A 19,321-nucleotide genomic window follows, 5' to 3' on the forward strand; every position below is an offset into this window, starting at 1 on the left:
GACAGGGAAGCAGTATCTTGTACTGGTTTGGCAATAGCTATAACTTTACTTTTTTTTAAATCTGAGTTAGTAGTTTTTCTATCGCTGTTTTGTACTTATTAGCGCTAGCCTTTCTCCGGCATTTCACCCGTAATAGGGCATCGCCCAGTTCTTTGGCTTCGATAGGCCGCGTAATTGGTGTGGCTTTTGGCGGCTTCGTCATATTTCGTTGAGTTGCTAAGTGACGTGCCTTTTGTCCTTCTTATCGAGCCGCTTTATTCGTTTAGTTATGGTTTCCGATGTGGTAGTGCAGCCCTGCTTTGTTCCGATTGTACGCTCCTACTCTTATTTTCTCAATAAGCTCCAACTGTTCGGCTGCTCTGCGTGAAATTTAAATCTCAAATATTTCTTTCCATCTGGATATCGTGTTCTTATTTAGTGTCTCTAAGTGTTGTTCGCTAGCATATGTGTCTTCAGTTCTTTCATATTCAGCGTGCAGATGCTTACATTTCTCGTTCCAGCATGATACGTAATATTTCCTAACACGAACGGATGTGTGTTATTTTGGTGTGCTAATAAATAGTGCGACGAGTATAGATTTGGTTTGGTGAAATCATATAACAGGATTTATCAGTGTGGGATGTTTTTTTTCGCAGAAAAAAGAGGAGTTCAGGTATCTAATCAAATAAATCGGAATTAAATGCGTTAGTTGCTGTATTAATTATTCTTTTCTTCACAGCTAGCTTCACCCTTGTAGGCCATTCACAAGTGATCTTATGATAGAATAGACACCAAAGCGCTAAAAAAATATGATATAGCCGGCCCCTGTGGCCGAGCGGTTCTAGGCGCTTCAGTCCGGAACCGCACTGTTGCTACGGTTGCAGGTTCGAATCCTGCCTCGGGCATGGATGTGTGTGACATCCTTAGGTTAGTTAGGTTTAAGTAGTTCTAAGTCTAGGGGACTGATGACCTCAGATGTTAAGTCCCATAGTGTTCAGAGCCATTTCAATCATTTGAAACTGGTATAGGAATGCGTATTCAAATACAGAGATACGTAAACAGGCAGAATACGGCTCTGCGGTCGGCAACGCCTATATAAAGACAAGTGTCTGGCGCAGTCGATAGGTCGTTTACCGCTGCTACAGTGGCAGCTTATCAAGATTTAAATGAGTTTGAACGTGGTGTTATAGTCGGCGCACGAGCGATGGGACATAGCACTTCCGAGGTAGCGATGAACCAGGGATTTTCCCGTACGACCATTTCACGAGTGTACCGTGAATATCAGGAATCCGGTGAAATATAAAATCTCCGACATTGCCGCGGGCGGAAAAAGATCCTGCAAGTACGGGACCAGAGACGACTGAAGAGAATCGTTCCACGTGATGGAAGTGCAACCCTTCCGCAAATTGCTACAGATTTCAATGCGGGGCCATCAACAAGTGTCAGAGTGCGAACCATTCAACGAAACATAATCTATATGGGCTCTTGGAGCCGAAGGTCCACTCGTGTACCGTTGATGACTGCACGACACAAAGCTTTACACCTCGCCTGGCCCCGTCAACACCGACTTGGACTGTCGATGACTTGAAACATGTTGCCTGGTCGGACGGGTTTCTTTTCAAATTTTTTCGAGCGGAATGACGTGTACGGGTATGGAGACAACCTCTTGAATCCATGGGTCCAATATGTCAGCAGGGGACTGTTCAAGCTGGTGGAGGCTCTTTAATGGTGTGGGGCGTGTGCATTTGGAGTGATGTAGTACCCCTGATACGTCTAGATACGACTCTGACAGGTGACACGTACGTAAGCATCCTGTCTGATCACCTGCATCTATTCATGTCCATTGTGCATTCCGACGGACTTGGGCAATTCCAGCAAGACAATGCGACGCCCACACGTCCAGAATTGCTACAGAGTGGCTCCAGAAACACTGTTCTGAGTTTAAACACTTCCGCTGGCCACCAGACTCCCCAGACTTGAACGTTATTGAGCATATCTGGGATGCCTTGCAACGTGCTGTTCAGAAGAGATTTGCACCACCTCATAGTCTTACGGATTTATGGAAATCCCTGCAGGATTCATGGTGTCAGTTCCCTCCAGTACTGCCTCAGACATTAGTCGAGTCCATGCTACGTCTTTTACGGTGCTTGTGCGTGATCGCGGGAGCCATGCACGATGTTAGGCAGGTGTACCAGTTTCTTTGGCTCTTCAATGCAGAATGCTGCAGGGAGTCCATTACTTGCTATCGTATGACAAACACAGATGTGAAAATGTTACAATGTGAGTAGTGCACAATACGGCGGTCCTCCCTGGTCACATCATAATGACCCGCAACTGTTGATATTACACGATTCGACTAGCCGGCCAAATGGAGACATACAATGAGCCCCTTTTCAAACTCTGCCGGTACTGAAACGCTGTCTCACGAATACGCGTCATCTCCGTATCGTTCATAGCGTTCACTCAACGTCTGACGCTTTTCAGACCCCTTATACTCGTTCACGCTACAGAGCTTGGTAACAATATTAGACATGAAAAATGCGCTCTGGAGGCCGTTCTACCTGTCAAGGACAACTGAAGCTCTGATCATTTACATATTCGCCGAAGGTGTACACGAGTACCAAGTTACATTTATGTTCTACATATCTTCTGGGTGTTATAGGCCCTTTGCTGTTCCTTATCTGTAAAATCGATTTGGGAGACAATCTTAGCAGCCGTCTTAGGTTGTTTGCAGATGACGCTGTCGTTTATCGACTAATAAAGTCATGAGAATATCAAAACAAATTGCAAAACGATTTTGAAAAGATATCTGAATGGTGCGAAAATTGGCAGTTGACCCTAAGTAACGAAAAGTGTGAGGTCATCCATATGAGTGCTAAAAGGAATCCGATAAACTTCGATTACACGATAGATCAGTGCAATGTAAAGGCCGCAAATTCAACTAAACATCTAGGAATTACAATTACGATTAACTTAAATTGGAAGGAACACATAGAAAATGTTGTGGGGAAGGCTAACCAAAGACTGCGTTTTGTTGGCAGGACACTTAGAAAATGTAACAGGCCTACGAAGGAGACTGCCTACTCTACGCCTGTCCGTTCTCTTTTATAATACTACTGCGCGGTGTGGGACCCTTACCAGATATGACTGACGGAGTACGTCGAAAAAGTTCAAAGAAGGGCAGCACGTTTTGTATTATCGTGCAATATGGGAGAGAGTGTCACTGAAATGATACAGGATTTGGGGTGGACATATTTAAAAGCAAGGCCCGTTTTAGAAGTTACTGGGCTGGTTCCCAATATCGGACTCAGAAATTGTGATACACGAACAATTAAAATACAATAACACACAGAACAATATTTACACGATTCACAGACACGAAATTCCAATCTTCCGAATGCGAAAATATTTATTTGACACCGACCTACATAGGGAGAAACGATCACCACGATAAAATAAGGGAAATCGGAGCTCGTACGGAAAGATATAGGTGTTCGTTGTTTCCGCGCGCTATACCAGATTGGAATAATAGAGAACTGTGAAGGTGATTCGATGGACCCTGTGCCAAGCACTTAAATGTCATTTGCAGAGTATCCATGTAGATGTAAATGTAGATGGATGCAAATACAGGATGGCGCAAAAATCACTGGACAGTTGGTTAAAAATTAAACGTAAGTAACAGCAAGACGTGTACAGTAGAAAGTTTTAACCTTTTAAGTTGTTATTACCAAATAGTGATGGTAACATCTTGTCAAGTTGCTGTACAATGCAGTGACAAACAAAACAAACCCAGTAATCAAAATAGTGAATTGTTGAAAGAGTGATCTTTGAGACGTGTTTACAGCTGTGGTTTTTCCAATTTTTACGTTGTTCAGGATTTTCGAGTTAACATTCTATAAAAGGGAAGTTACTACAGTTGTTAATGGATGGACAAAACACTTCAGTTCAAAACCATCGTCTAGACAAACAGTGTACGACATACGAGATAGATTTGAGGAACATGGATTTGTCATAGATCCATCAAGATCTGGCTGCCGAACGAGTCACAACTAAGGAAAATGAAATGCGGATATGTTTATTTGTGACCCAATCTTCGCGAAAATCAACCACACGATTTGCAATTATCACGTAGCTCAGTACCAAGAATGTTACACAAACAGAAGTTTAAAGATTACATTCCACTTTTGCTTGAAGTGCAGATCGATGTCTTCGGTTTTGTGAATTGATGCGTGACCAACACAAACATGATTCTAACCTGTGTGGTCTGACTAGTCCAATTTTAATTTGAGAGGACAAGTTAACAGATATAACTGGTCTTACTGGTATACTGTCAATCAAAATCTTTTGTTAGAACAACCGCTAAATCAAACTGGTCAGAGTATTTGGGGGGCAGTATCATCATTTGTCGTACTTGGACCATATTTTTTGAAGGAACTGTGACAAGAGATATCTGATTCAGAATTACGTGGTATCAGGACTTACGACGGATGTTGAAAAGTTTCAAGAAATTTACTTTCAACACGATGGTTCTCCACCACGTTATACAATTGCCTTCCGCGATTATTTAAACGAAACAATGTAAAGAAAAGCGATTGTTTGAAGGGCAAATATTGAAATGCCTCCACGTTCAACCAGATATCACGACTATGGGTTTTTTCCCATGGTGTGACATCAAGGACTTTATTTATTCTGAAAAGCCTTGGACCATTGCTGAACTCAAAGACTACATACAAGACGTATTTCATAATTTGGACAATGATACCATACAATGCCGTGGAGTATGTAATAGTGTTCCAAAAAGACTTCCAAAAAGACGGAAAACAGTGTGAAAATAAAAAAAAAACAATTGTGAGCATCTTTGTATTTCTAATGAAAGACAAATTTACTTTTTTAAAAAAAATCATTACCCAGTATTCAGTGCGCCACCATGTGTGTGTGTGTGTGTGTGTGTGTGTGTGTGTGTGTGTGTGTTTTAGGCACTGTATGAAAACATAGATACGGAGATATCGTAGAATAAATGTTCTGAACAATGATTTAAGGTTACTTGCAGTGTCCACGGAGGCGTAATAATAGCTAAGGAATCTTGACGTAACGTTAGCTATCCGAAGTAATGGAATATAAAAAAGAACTCAGCAGGGATGAGGAGCATTCACCTGGAGATTAGAGTGTTCATGCAATCGCAAATAACATACAAAATTACATGTATGCATATTACTACCTTATAAAAAATGATTTGAATATCTGGGTGTCGTCATGATAAAATAAAACACGTACACATAATTATATAAGTTTTTGCAGTAAACGTCTTTTCTCTGCTTTGAAAAAATGGCAGGAAAACAACAAGTGGTATACATCTTCTCCTTCTTTCTGCTGCCAGTCACAGAAAGAGATATTCTTGACGCCTATCCGGTGTAAGTGGGAATAAGGTGTGACATGGGCCGGCCGGGGTGGCCGAGCGGTTCTAGGCGCTACAGTCTGGAACCGCGCGACCGCTACGGTCTCAGGTTCGAATCCTGCCTCGGGCGTGGATGTGTGTGATATCCTTAGGTTAGTTAGGTTTAAGTAGTTCTAAGTTCTATGGGACTGATCACCTCAGAAGTTAAGTCCCATAGGGCTCAGAGCCATTTGAACCATTTTTGTGCCATGGTTCGTAAAGAGTTCCTATCAAGATAATATCAGCTTCCAGCTCGCCCGAAATTTTGGAAACTAGAGGGAGCATCTAATTTTTGTTGGATTGCAGTGTAGTATTGATCTTTATCGTTGACTGAAAGGGGCCTATCCTCTGCCCATTCTTCCTTGGCCAGTTTCAGTATCCATTACTTGAAATCAGAGGATGGTTGACGACGTTCAGTACAGGGTCTACGCTCCAATCCTCCACGGGCTGCGACCCAAAGAAAGGGCATTCTTATACCTCTTCTTTTCTTTGGCAATGATTCTCGTATAATTTCCAGTAAATGAAAATTAATTTTACTGTTCGCTTCGGTTTATCTCTAGATTGCATTACTCTTTTTGAGTCTTGATATCATCCCCATGTTCCGGAGCCCCACATGACGAAGAAACTTGAGAGCATCTCGAACCGCAGTTGGTACCACATTTGAACAGTATGGGGACAGTGAAATTGCTTACAATATTTCTGCTTGGGGTCAAGAAATGCACGGCCTACTGCTGAAGTCCCTTTATATCGAGGGCCATTAATATACACATGAAACAAGTGTACCAATAGAGATTAATGTAAGGATTGAAACTTGATTTGATTGCACCGAAGTGATTTTTCGTAATATCCTAATAACGGATATCGAGATTTTCCCGCTGATATCTGATTGAACACAAAGGCCGATGATACGCACTGAGTCTAATGCTATCACTTTTACAGTGAAAACCTTCCTCATTTCTGATGTAGAGCTGTCTGTCTGCTTATAAACCCATGTGTGCTGCTGAAAACCTGGCTAATGGCAGGAGTTAAGACAATTATTTCAACGCTTTGTAGAGTTCTTGTCATTCTCAATTTGTTCCTCTTGACAGTCTCTACAACCGGTCAAAGTTTAAATATCGCCACAGTTTTCATGAGGTTGTTATTTTACTACAGCACTTTATTAAGCGCTGACATATAATTTAATAATAGATGTCGATTTTTCGTATTCGTAAAACAGAAATCACACGCTATGCACAGCATCCACTCCCACCTATTCCGAGATTTGACCTCCCTTTGGCCAATAATATTATATTTTAGGTCGGGCATTAAGGACCATGCTATATTTAACTGTAAATTGCATGCGATTTTCGTTGTGTAGAACTTACGAGGAAGATTTATCCACATATGTTGTGTCCATGAGAATGTGAAATTCTCGAAATTAGTTAACTGCCATTAATGATGCACCATTATAAAACAACAGCTCGGTCAAACCAATGTCTTTATTTAAATTCACTGTGGCTACTGAACACCCTCAGAAGAAGTCCCTCGAAATTTGTCGGCCTCATTTTGTTACACCCTACATATGTGACGGTTCATGTTGTGCATCCTTGTTACAACGTTCACTTCTTCGCTAGTCTTGTCAGTTTTTGCACTTTTGTTAAACTATCCTTGACAAGAATCACATTTATCTTTTGGTGGTTCTTCCTGGTTCTTACATTGTGTATGTTAATTATTATAATAGACAAACACCGTCTAGATAGCTTTTATATTTTAAGAGATAATCGGTTTCAAGCATTTCTTTAGGTCATCGCCAGACTGCCCATCTACTAAAAAGAAAAGGAAAGGGACCACAACACTACAAAGACAGCCGTAAAGTGACATAAAAATACGTATAGTGGCAGTATCTAAAATAAAGCTAAACCAAAATCAAGCAAATCGTACCGAACTTTTGAAAAGTGTATGTCATGTGTTGGCAAAGATTCACTTGTAACTCCGTCTCTAATGACCTCGTTTTCTCGAAACGTTAAACTCTTAATCTTCCTTTCAGTTATATCTACTGAACTTGTAGAACGTAAAATGCGAAAAAAGTTAGGCACATATTGTCACCTGCCTGACAACATAATACAGTACCTTTGTACAACAAAAGCAACTTTCATAACAACATGAAATGCTGCAGCTAGTGCCCTCTTTTGACCACCTTCATTTGTTCTTCTGTGAGCCTGTGTTTTTTAAATCTTTTGACAACAATTAAAATGCATTAATTATGAAAGTGGCTTTTATTACACGAGAGCACTAAAGTATGTTGTCAGTAATGTAACAATATTTGTGTAACTTTCGGTGTAGTTAAATTTCGATAAATTGAATAGTATTAACTGAATCTCTTCCAATTTACGATCTATGCTTCGCGGTAATTCGGTATGATTTGGTTCAAATTGTTTGTTTTTATTTTGGACACTGCCACTGTATGTATTTGTTCATCACTTTAGGACTATTTTTGTGCCATTGTTGCCCCTTTTCACTCATTTTTAGTATTTAATGGATGTCAGGAAGGATATTAATCGGCTATCCAAACAATAAAAGCCGTGACCTGGGCGGCGTTTGTATTTCTGTTCACGGTGTTTGTATTTCTGTTCATCGGAAGTGGTCATGGTGCCCTGGGTACATTTTCGTTGTTAGATCTTCAGTTAAAGGGCTGGAATGATGGAGCTCACCAAACTACTCCATCACGTGCAAGCCTCTTAATCTCTGAATAATTACTGCAACCTACATATACTTGAATCTTACTGCATTTATTCCTTGGTCTCCCTGTACAGTTTTCGCCCCTCAGTCCTCATTACAGTATCAAGTTGACCGTTTCTCGGTGCCTCACAATGTGTGCTATAAAACAATCCCTTCTTTTAGTCAAGTTGTGCCACAAATTCCTTTTCCCCCCAATTCATTCAGTACCATCTCGTTAGTCACGCGATCTACCCACGTAATCTGCATCACCCTTCTATAGCATCACACTTTAAAACTTCCTGATCTCTTATTGATTGAAGTGCTTATCGTTCACGTTTCACGTCTGTGCAAGGTGTCGTGTATTTAAGCCTTATTTACTCATGTGTTAAGTCTGACTGTTGGAAGCCAGTAAGAGCGCTCCAACGCAGGAAACCAGAGACATATCGCAAGTAACAGGCATAATGGGTTGCATTTAGGTTACATCAAGAAAGCGGTGAAGGAAGTTGTTTGTGACGTGCAGACGTCTCGGCAACTCTTCCAGTGTAGAAGTTTCAGTTGACAGAAACAGCTTGTAGCTCCATACGCAACCTAGAGGCTGGTGTAAGGTGCCACAGCAGCTAATAGTCGCAATGAGGTACGGCTTAGCATATGCGGCGAGCTCCTGAAAACCACAGTCATTGGGTTCACATAGTCCAGAGTGAGTTGGGAAATGATTGAAGCTGTTGAAATAGTGGCATCCACCGGCGAGACGGAAGTCTCCACTCCAGGGCGAAGCAAAATGGCCTAAAACACTATGCTTGCTAGCTACACATGGAAGAGTAAAGATGTGAACTTTCAGTTGAACGCTGTTGCTCTGAAACGTGGAATTTGTTAATGCAAAGGCCAGGAACATCCCACCTGCAGAATGGGAGAGGAGGTAGAACCAAAACGTGGTTGATCGGAGGCACCATGGAGGTGCAGATCCTCACGTTAGACCGATTGTTGGTTGTAAAGTACGAGTAGGGCTGGCGGGCCGTCTGCAGTGTCGAAGAAGTGTTGTGCCAACAGCATCCTTTAAAAACGCAGGATTTCCATAGTCAAAGTAGTCTTCAGTCACAGTGTTTGGACGCCAAACCCGTTTCGTTCGACGCCAGCCTTGAATGAACTGCAATTTCAGTTTGGAATGCTACTGTCAAATGTTTGGCTTTTAAGATGGTGCTAGTGATTGCTGCACCGCCTTATGTTGTATAATCAGTCGACCCTTCGCTTTTTCTCGTTTTTAGAACCAGCCTTCAGTGTAGTAGTTTTGGTTTGAGAGCAACAAACAAATGCATCCCAAAATCGACACCTTTAGCGGAGTCGTGCGACAGCGTTTGACACTGATCTAAACAATCACTTGCCATCACCGGAAGTTTGTCTTTCTGCCTTTGCTCCTGACCATTAGAAAATTGCAGAGTGACCTGAAATCCCCTTAAGTTCTCATACAGTTCCTCAAATCTATGGCAGGACACGACAAAGGCTTCACTCCAGAAGATTCCTAACACTTAAATTGATGCTCTCCTTTGACAAACTCCCTTTTTCAGATCTTCTTTCCTTACTATAGCCAGACTGCATTTTATATCCTCTCTACTTCGGCCATCATGAGTTATATTTTTGCCCAAACAGCGAAACTCATCTACTACATTTAGTGTGACATTTCCTGAAATATTTCCCTCAGCGTCAGCTGATTTAATTCGACCGCATTCCATTACCCTTGTCTGACGATTACTTTTGTTTATGTTACCTAATAATATCTTTGCAATACACTATCCATTCCGCTCAACAGTTGTCGTCTGTTGCAGATATACTATCTCATCGGCAAACCTCAAGTGTTTTATTTTACTTAGATGATCTTTAATTTCCTTTTCAAACTCTTTTTCTAGTTTCTATTACTGCTAGCTTATTGTTGTTGTTGTTGTTGTTGTTGTTGAGGTCTTCAGTCCTGAGACTGGTTTGATGCAGCTCCCTATGCTACTCTATCCTGTGCAAGCTTCTTCATCTCCCAGTACTTACTGCAACCTACATCCTTCTGAATCTGCTTGGTGTATTCATCTCTTGGTCTCCCTCTACGAATTTTAACCTCCACGCTGCCCTCCAATACTAAATTGGTGATCCCTTGATGCCTCAGAACATGTCCTACCAACCGATCCCTTCTTCTAGTCAAGTTGTGCCACAAACTTCTCTTCTCCCCAATCCTATTCAACACCTCCTCATTAGTTACGTGTCTACCCATCTAATCTTCAGCATTCTTCTGTAGCACCACATTTCGAAAGCTTCTATTCTCTTCTTGTCTAAACTATTTCGTCCATGTTTCACTGCCATACATGGCTACACACCCTACAAATACTTTCAGAAACGATTTCCTGACAGTTAAATCAATACTCGATGTTTACAAATTTCTCTTCTTCAGAAACGCTTTCCTTGCCATTGCCAGTCTACATTTTATATCCTCTCTACTTCGACCATCATCAGTTATTTTGCTCCCCGCCCGCATCTCGTGGTCGTGCGGTAGCGTTCTCGCTTCCCACGCCCGGGTTCCCGGGTTCGATTCCCGGCGAGGTCAGGGATTTTCTCTGCCTCGTGATGGCTGCGTGTTGTGTGATGTCCTTAGGTTAGTTAGGTTTAAGTAGTTCTAAGTTCTAGGGGACTGATGACCATAGATGTTAAGTCCCATAGTGCTCAGAGCCATTTGAACCATTTTTTTTTTTATTTTGCTCCCCAAATAGCAAAACTCCTTTACTACTTTAAGTGTCTCATTTCCTAATCTAATTGCCTCAGCATCACCCGACTTAATTCGCCTACATTCCATTATCCTCGTTTTGCATTTGTTGATGTTCATCTTATACCCTCCTTTCAAGACACTGTCCATTCCATTCAACTGCTCTTCCAAGTCCTTTGCTGTCTCTGACAGAATTACAATGTCATCGGTGAACCCCAGAGTTTTTATTTCGTCTCCATGGATTTTAATACCTACTCCGAATTTTTCTTTTGTTTCCTTTACTGCTTGCTCAATATACAGATTGAATAACACCGGGGAGAGGCTACAACCCTGTCTTACTCCTTTCCCAACCACTGCTTCCCTTTCATGCCCCTCGACTCTTATAACTGCCATTTGGTTTCTATACAAATTGTAAATAGCCTTTCACTCCCTATATTTTACCCCTGCCACCTTCAGAATTTGAAAGAGAGTATTCCAGTTAACATTGTCAAAAGCTTTCCCTAAGTCTACAAATGCTAGAAACGTATGTTTGCTTTTCCTTAATCTAGCTTCTAAGATAAGCCGTAGGGTCAGTATTTCCTCACGTGTTCCAATATTTCTACGGAATCCAAACTGTTCTTCCCAAAGGTCGGCTTCTCCTATTTTTTCCATTCGTCTGTAAAGAATTCGCGTTAGTATTTTGCAGCCGTGACTTATTAAACTGATAGTTCGGTAAATTTCACATCTGTCAGCACCTGCTTTCTTTGGGATTGGAATTATTATATTCTTCTTGAAGTCTGAGGGTATTTCGCCTGTCTCATACATCTTGCTCACCAGATGGTAGAGTTTTGTCAGGACTGGCTCTCCCAAGGCTGTCAGTAGTTCTAATGGAATGTTGTCTACTCCCCGGGCCTTGTTTCTACTCAGGTCTTTTAGTGCTCTGTCAAACTCTTCACGCAGTATCATATCTACCATTTCATCTTCATCTACATGCTCTTCCATTTCCATAATATCGTCCTCAAGTACATCGCTCTTGTATAGACCCTCTATATACTCCTTCCACTTTTCTGCTTTCCCTTCTTTGCTTAGAACTGGGTTTCCATCTGTGCTCTTGATATTCATACAAGTGGTTCTCTTTTCTCCAAAGGTCTCTTTAATTTTCCTGTAGGCAGTATCTATCTTATCCCTAGTGAGATAAGCCTCTACATCCTCACAATTATCCTCTAGCCATCCCTGCTTAGCCATTTTGCATTTCCTGTCGATCTCATTTTTGAGACGTTTGTATTCCTTTTTGCCTGCTTCATTTATTTTCTCCTTTCATCAATTAAATTCAATATTTCTTCTGTTACCCAAGGATTTCTACTAGCCCTCGTCTTTTTACCTACTTGATCCTCTGCTGCCTTCACTACTTCATCCGTCAAAGCTATCCATTCTTCTTCTACTGTATTTCTTTCCCCCATTCCTGCCATTTGTTCCCTTACGCTCTCCCTGAAACTCTGTACAACCTCTGGTTTAGTCAGTTTATCCAGGTCTCATCTCCTTAAATTCCCACCTTTTTGCAGTTTCTTCAGTTTTAATCTACAGTTCGTAACCAATAGATTGTGGCCAGAGTCCACATCTGCCCCTGAAATGTTTTACAGTTTAAAAGCTGGTTCCTAAATCTCTGTCTTACCATTGTATAATCTATCTGAAATCTGTCAGAATCTCCAGGCTTCATCCATGTATACAACCTTCTTTTATGATTCTTGATCCAAGTGTTAGCTATCATTAAGTTGTGCTCTGTGCAAAATTCTACCAGGCACTTTCTCTTTCATTTCTTAGCCCCAATCCATATTCACCTACTACGTTTCCTTCTCTCCCTTTTCCTACTACCGAATTCCAGTTCCCATGACCATTAAATTTTCGTCTCCCTTCACTATCTGAATAATTTCTTTGATTTCATCATAAATTTCTTCAATTTCTTCGTCATCTGCAGAGCTAGTTGGCATATAAACTTGTAATACTGTAGTAGGCGTGGGCTTCGTGTCTATCTTGGCCACAATAATGCGTTCACTATGCTGTTTGTAGTAGCTTACCCACATTCCTATTTTTTTTTATTCATTATTAAACCTACTCCTGCATTACCCCTATTTGACTTTGTATTTATAACCCTGTATTCGCCTGACCAAAAGTCTTGTTCCTCCTGCTACTGAACTTCACTAATTCCCACTATATCTAACTTTAACCTATCCATTTCCCTTTTTAAATTTTCTAACCTACCTGCCCGATTAAGGGATCTGACATTCCACGCTCCGATCCGTAGAACGCCAGTTTTCTTTTTCCTGATAATTACGTCCTCTTGAGTGGTCCCCGCCCGCAGATCCGAATGGGGGACTATTTTACCTCCGGAATATTTTACCCAAGAGGACGCCATCATCATTTAATCATACAGTAAAGCTGCATGCCCTCGGGAAAAATGACGGCTGTAGTTTCCCCTTGCTTTCAACCGTTCGCAGTACCAGCACAGCAAAGCCGTTTTGATTAGTGTTACAAGGCCAGATCAGTAAATCATCCAGACTGTTGCCCCTGCAACTATTGAAAAGGCTGCTGCCTCTCTTCAGGAACCACGCGTTTGTCTGGTCTCTCAACAGATACCCCTCTGTTGTGGTTGCAGCTACGGTACGGCTATCTGTATCGCTGAGGCACGCAAGCCTCCTTACCAACGGCAAGGTCCATGGTTCATTGGTGGCTTATTGTACATTCTGAATAACATAGGGGATAGGCTACAACGCTGTTTCAGCCCTTCGCAACGACATTTTCCCTTTCAGGTCTTTTGACTCTTGCAACTGCAGTCTGGTTTCTGTACAAGTTGTTGCAATGTATGGGTTTACAATTTCTATAAAACATCCTTACTTCTTTACTGCTATTCTACTTTGTATCTGTTTAACTGCGCGAGTAATACCGTCAGTACTGTTTACATCAATCTTGAATAATAATTTCTGTTAATAAAACTCTATATTCTCAATAAGTGGTTTGCTACCTACGGAAATAATAATAAATTTAATTATGGTATGTAATCAAATCAAATTTATTAATTAAAAACAGAATGAACAATGTTACTAACCTAAGACATTACAACACCAATCAGATTAACTTCTTAAACTAACTACCCTGCCATTGGCACAATGGAAACTCTACTCCTTACCGCGCCTCTTTCCCTATCTTACGTTGGTTCGTACCGGCCACGCAAGTCGTTGTTCTACTGAAGCTCCACCTAGACGGACACAGAATCGGAGAGCTCAAGCAAAGAGCTAGTGGAACACGTACTCATTTAATATTACAGTGCCCTACTTTGCCAGCTGTCTGCGCTAATATCACCGTAATTCAGTGTGAAAATACGACGGTCGTACCAGGCACCGGCGTGATGTCGTCTTTCCCCTGTGAAATCTGGACTCTATCTAAAAACGTGGACATGATTTCAGTCCGAAAAACTCCAGTTTTCTCCTCTGAGAGAAACATATGATTCCGCTTTTATGGATATGTATGCACTAACTCTGAACAGTTGGAGAGGGATCACTGGTCTCAATGCAAGCAGTATCTCCAAACCTATGTCTAGGCCTCCACTAGCCGACCACACACTCCGTGTCTGCCCAGCACCACACCAGACACACGACTCCCTTTACTCCTTGTTGCTGCCAAACTTTGCAGCTCCTCTCACCGTATCCCTACGCGTTTTCGACCAGTCAGGACTTTTCATATTTTGCATCGTTCTCCCACCATTCATGGGCGCGCCGTATTTGTGTCCCGTTCCAGCCGTTGTACTGCCGCAACGGCGAGAAGCAGTCTCGCTCTGTCTCGCATGTTCGCTCTCTCCTTCCACCTGTGTGGTCTCAGGCTAGCTCTCCGCCCCCTGCGGTCATTGGTGCCCCTCCTCCGCCAAAGCAGCCGCCGTGTGAGGCTCCGACCACCTCGCTTATTCTACAGCTCAAAACAGCTCTTTCCTGTGTCCGTCCAAACCACCTTCCCAAATATACACTCCTGGAAATGGAAAGAAGAACACATTGACACCGGTGTGTCAGACCCACCATACTTGCTCCGGACACTGCGGGAGGGCTGTACAAGCAATGATCACACGCACGGCACAGCGGACACACCAGGAACCGCGGTGTTGGCCGTCGAATGGCGCTAGCTGCGCAACATTTGTGCACCGCCGCCGTCAGTGTCAGCCAGTTTGCCGTGGCATACGGAGCTCCATCGCAGTCTTTAACACTGGTAGCATGCCGCGACAGCGTAGACGTGAACCGTATGTGCAGTTGACGGACTTTGAGCGAGGGCGTATAGTGGGCATGCGGGAGACCGGGTGGACGTACCGCCGAATTGCTCAATACGTGGGGCGTGAGGTCTCCACAGTACATCGATGTTGTCGCCAGTGGTCGGCGGAAGGTGCACGTACCCGTCGACCTGGGACCGGACCGCAGCGACGCACGGATGCACGCCAAGACCGTAGGATCCTACGCAGTGCCGTAGGGGACCGCACCGCCACTTCCCAGCAAATTAGGGACACTGTTGCTCCTGGGGTATCGGCGAGGACCATTCGCAACCGTCTCCATGAAGCTGGGCTACGGTCCCGCACACCGTTAGGCCGTCTTCCGCTCACGCCCCAACATCGTGCAGCCCGCCTCCAGTGGTGTCGCGACAGGCGTGAATGGAGGGACGAATGGAGACGTGTCGTCTTCAGCGATGAGAGTCGCTTCTGCCTTGGTGCCAATGATGGTCGTATGCGTGTTTGGCGCCGTGCAGGTGAGCGCCACAATCAGGACTGCATACGACCGAGGCACACAGAGCCAACACCCGGCATCATGGTGTGGGGAGCGATCTCCTACACTGGCCGTACACCACTGGTGATCGTCGAGGGGACACTGAATAGTGCACGGTACATCCAAACCGTCATCGAACCCATCGTTCTACCATTCCTAGACCGGCAAGGGAACTTGCTGTTCCAACAGGACAATGCACGTCCGCATGTATCCTGTGCCACCCAACGTGCTCTAGAAGGTGTAAGTCAACTACCCTGGCCAGCAATATCTCCGGGTCTGTCCCCCATTGAGCATGTTTGGGACTGGATGAAGCGTCGTCTCACGCGGTCTGCACGTCCAGCACGAACGCTGGTCCAACTGAGGCGCCAGGTGGAAATGGCATGGCAAGCCGTTCCACAGGACTACATCCAGCATCTGTACGATCGTCTCCATGGGAGAATAGCAGCCTGCATTGCTGCGAAAGGTGGATATACACTGTACTAGTGCCGACATTGTGCATGCTCTGTTGCCTGTGTCTATGTGCCTGTGGTTCTGTCAGTGTGATCATGTAATGTATCTGACCCCAGGAATGTGTCAATAAAGTTTCCCCTTCCTGGGACAATGAATTCACGGTGTTCTTATTTCAATTTCCAGGAGTGTAATATGCAAAGTTCTCAAAATCGTACGTACCAGTATGAACCTTCGTTTTGCTATTAGTATTATTCTGCCTAACGGTTATACATGTCCGCGTGGTATTTGGTGCTGAAATCTGCCACCTTACATTGTAAATAACATTTCTCTGCCTGTATTTTATCACTGCTATCTTCAGAATGTCAGAGTGTAGTCTAGTCATCATTGTCAAAAGCTTTTTCTAAGTCTTCAAACGCTAGAAAGAGAGATTCGGTTTTCTGGGTGCCTGAGTGTCTCTTCCTGGTATTGCTGTTACGCTCGTGGTCTGTGACTGTTAACTACCGAACTTTTACCAGCCATCGACTGCCGACACACTACTCATCTCGTCGCCAGGTTCCAACTCGGCCGTCTCACTGCGAGCGAACTGCTTCGCATCCCAGGCACACCGTCACTGCCCTCTCGCCTCCGATCTCCGCGAGAACAACGCCCTCCTAAGGCAAAGATGTTCTACTAGAGACCGTGGTGAGACCTATCGATCGCGCGACGGTTCAAGTTTCCTCTTCCTTTCAGCCGTTCGCTATACCAACACTGCAAGGCTTGGCTAACGTTACAGGGCTACCTTAGCCAATCCCCCAAACTGTTGCCCCTGCGACTATAGTCTGTCGGTAAACTGAAGAGCCAGCGAGTGAGTCCCCACTCTGCCAAACCGGCTACGTCAAATGGCGCTTCTACAGGCTGTTTCACAGCGTAGTACCGGCCGTGACCGGACGCGCGCTTCAAATATGTGGCAAAGCTGTGTACGGATACGTCTCGGTTGCGTTTATTTCTAGACAAATGCATTAAGACCATAAGGAATGCAAAAAACGATAGCTTCTTCCGAAACACAACATCATAGACTAAATAATATTAACATAAGAACATGAGTCGGGATTCTACTACGAACATAGAACCAAATGCCTGTTCATGTGAATGTATGTTCCTCTGTTGCTATTTGTAAAACGAACCCCATATAATGCAATCAGTCTGTCGAATTTAAGGCTTGTTCTTATTTTGTGTTTCAACTAAAAGGTAGAAGTTTTCTTAGAAGGACTGCATTGAAACTTAACAATTCTTGCAACACAAAGAGTGTTTAAAAAGTAAACAGAAATCTATAATTTTGTGTGTTGTATTAGTCCGATTTTCACTACTTTTTTGTCACTGTCTTCGTAAACATGACTCAGAAGTATGTGTTCAATGTTATGCAGATTGGGTATTTACTCTGTTGTCAGCTGTTACATGTGTTTTGGTAGCATCAATGATTATTTGTTTTGGATAAAAATAAATTAGAGAATCTGTATTAAATTTTGTTATAATAATGGAATAAAGTATATGAAATTTTTAGAAATGGTAAATATTGCTTTTGGTGAGCCTGTTATGAGTAAACCAAGGGCAGACAAGTGGTATAAACATTTCAAAGCAGGCCTTAAAGGACAGCGGTCTTACAAGCATGGATGAGATTAAAAATGCACAGTTAAGAGACCTATAAACTATCCCGAAGAAACAGTTCCTAAAGTGTTTCGGGAATTGGAAAAAGCACTGGCGTAAGTGTATAGTATGTGATGCGGAATATTTTGAAGAGGCTGACATTGCCGTAGATTAACAAATAAAGTTCTTACCAAAAAATAAAAATTAATATGTGAACGCACCTCGTGTATCAAGCTTTTTGCTTAGAAGACCAGAATCGGTGAACATGTTTCGAAGGAAATTTCAGTAGTGTTTAGACTAGTTATTGCGCACATGTTTTAAGCAATATGTCTTAGAATCAGGTGAACGTTGACCAAAATACAGATTAAGTGTTCCATAGGCATCAAAGGTTTTACATGATTTTGAAACTGTATATAACGATGGGTTTCCTCCCAAAATTATTAGTTTTCCTTTGTGACGATTGCAGTAAACCATTCTGCTTATTTTCCCATTCCTTACTTAGGCGTCCTATTAGTTGAGGCTGACGTTTGCATAAATTGCAGCCTTTTGATTGGGACTGGTAATATTACCCAACAGTTCTTTTTGGGTCGCCTCTTTAATACACGCTGTAATAACAATAGAGACGATCGAACGCTCGTTACTCCCCAAATACCTCCTCCTCCTCGTATTATGCACATTGTCTTGCAATGCTAGACGATTATCCATCATTTCCATATACCGAAGTACATCAGTAAGTGTATAAAGTTAACTCACTGACACTGGCAACAAAGATCCGACGAACAGAAACGACGCATATCGCTGCACGCCGATCTACACCGCTAGACAGGTAACAGATTTTGGATGCCCCTGTAGGCCGGTGGCAGCGTTCTTCCGGGTTCAAAATGGCTCTGAGCACTATGGGACTTAACATCTATGGTCATCAGTCCCCTAGAACTTAGAACTACTTAAACCTACCTAACCTAAGGACAGCACACAACACCCAGCCATCACGAGGCAGAGAAAATCCCTGACCCGGCCGGGAATCGAACCCGGGAACCCGGACGTGGGAGGCGAGAACGCTACCGCACGACCACGAGATGCGGGCGTTCTTCCGGGAAAGGCCACTTCCCCCACCAAAAGCGCTGCTCGCTCTTGAGTTTGCAGACAGACTATACCGAAAAGGCTGCTGCCTCTCTTTGTCTGGCCTCTCCACAGACACACCTCTGTCGTGCTTTCACCTACAGTACAGCTACCTGTATCGCTGAGGCACTGTAGCTATCCCACGACAACAAGGTCTTTGGTTCATGAGGGTGAGGTCAGAGGACGTTATATCTTAAGTTATGTTGTAACGCTACTTAGTTTGATATAAAACACACACACAAAGAAATACAGATGCATATTCCGCACTCACGCACGTAATAATGGTGTGACTAACGTTACTTGCACGTGATTAGACCTTACTCGTGTTTCCTTAGTGAGGTCGACTTTGGGTTGGCAGCGGCTCCAGGGGGATTACTGCTGTTGCCAGAGGACGGCTTGCCGCGGTTGTGTGGAGTAGGGTGAGGCAGTGGGTGGAGCCTCCCCTCCTCTCCTCTCCCTCCCCGCCCCCACCTGCTACTTCCGGCGGGACATTTGGCAGTGTGCGGC

Source organism: Schistocerca cancellata, chromosome 9 (assembly GCF_023864275.1).
Source record: "Schistocerca cancellata isolate TAMUIC-IGC-003103 chromosome 9, iqSchCanc2.1, whole genome shotgun sequence".
Classification (NCBI taxonomy): Eukaryota; Metazoa; Arthropoda; class Insecta; order Orthoptera; family Acrididae; genus Schistocerca; species Schistocerca cancellata.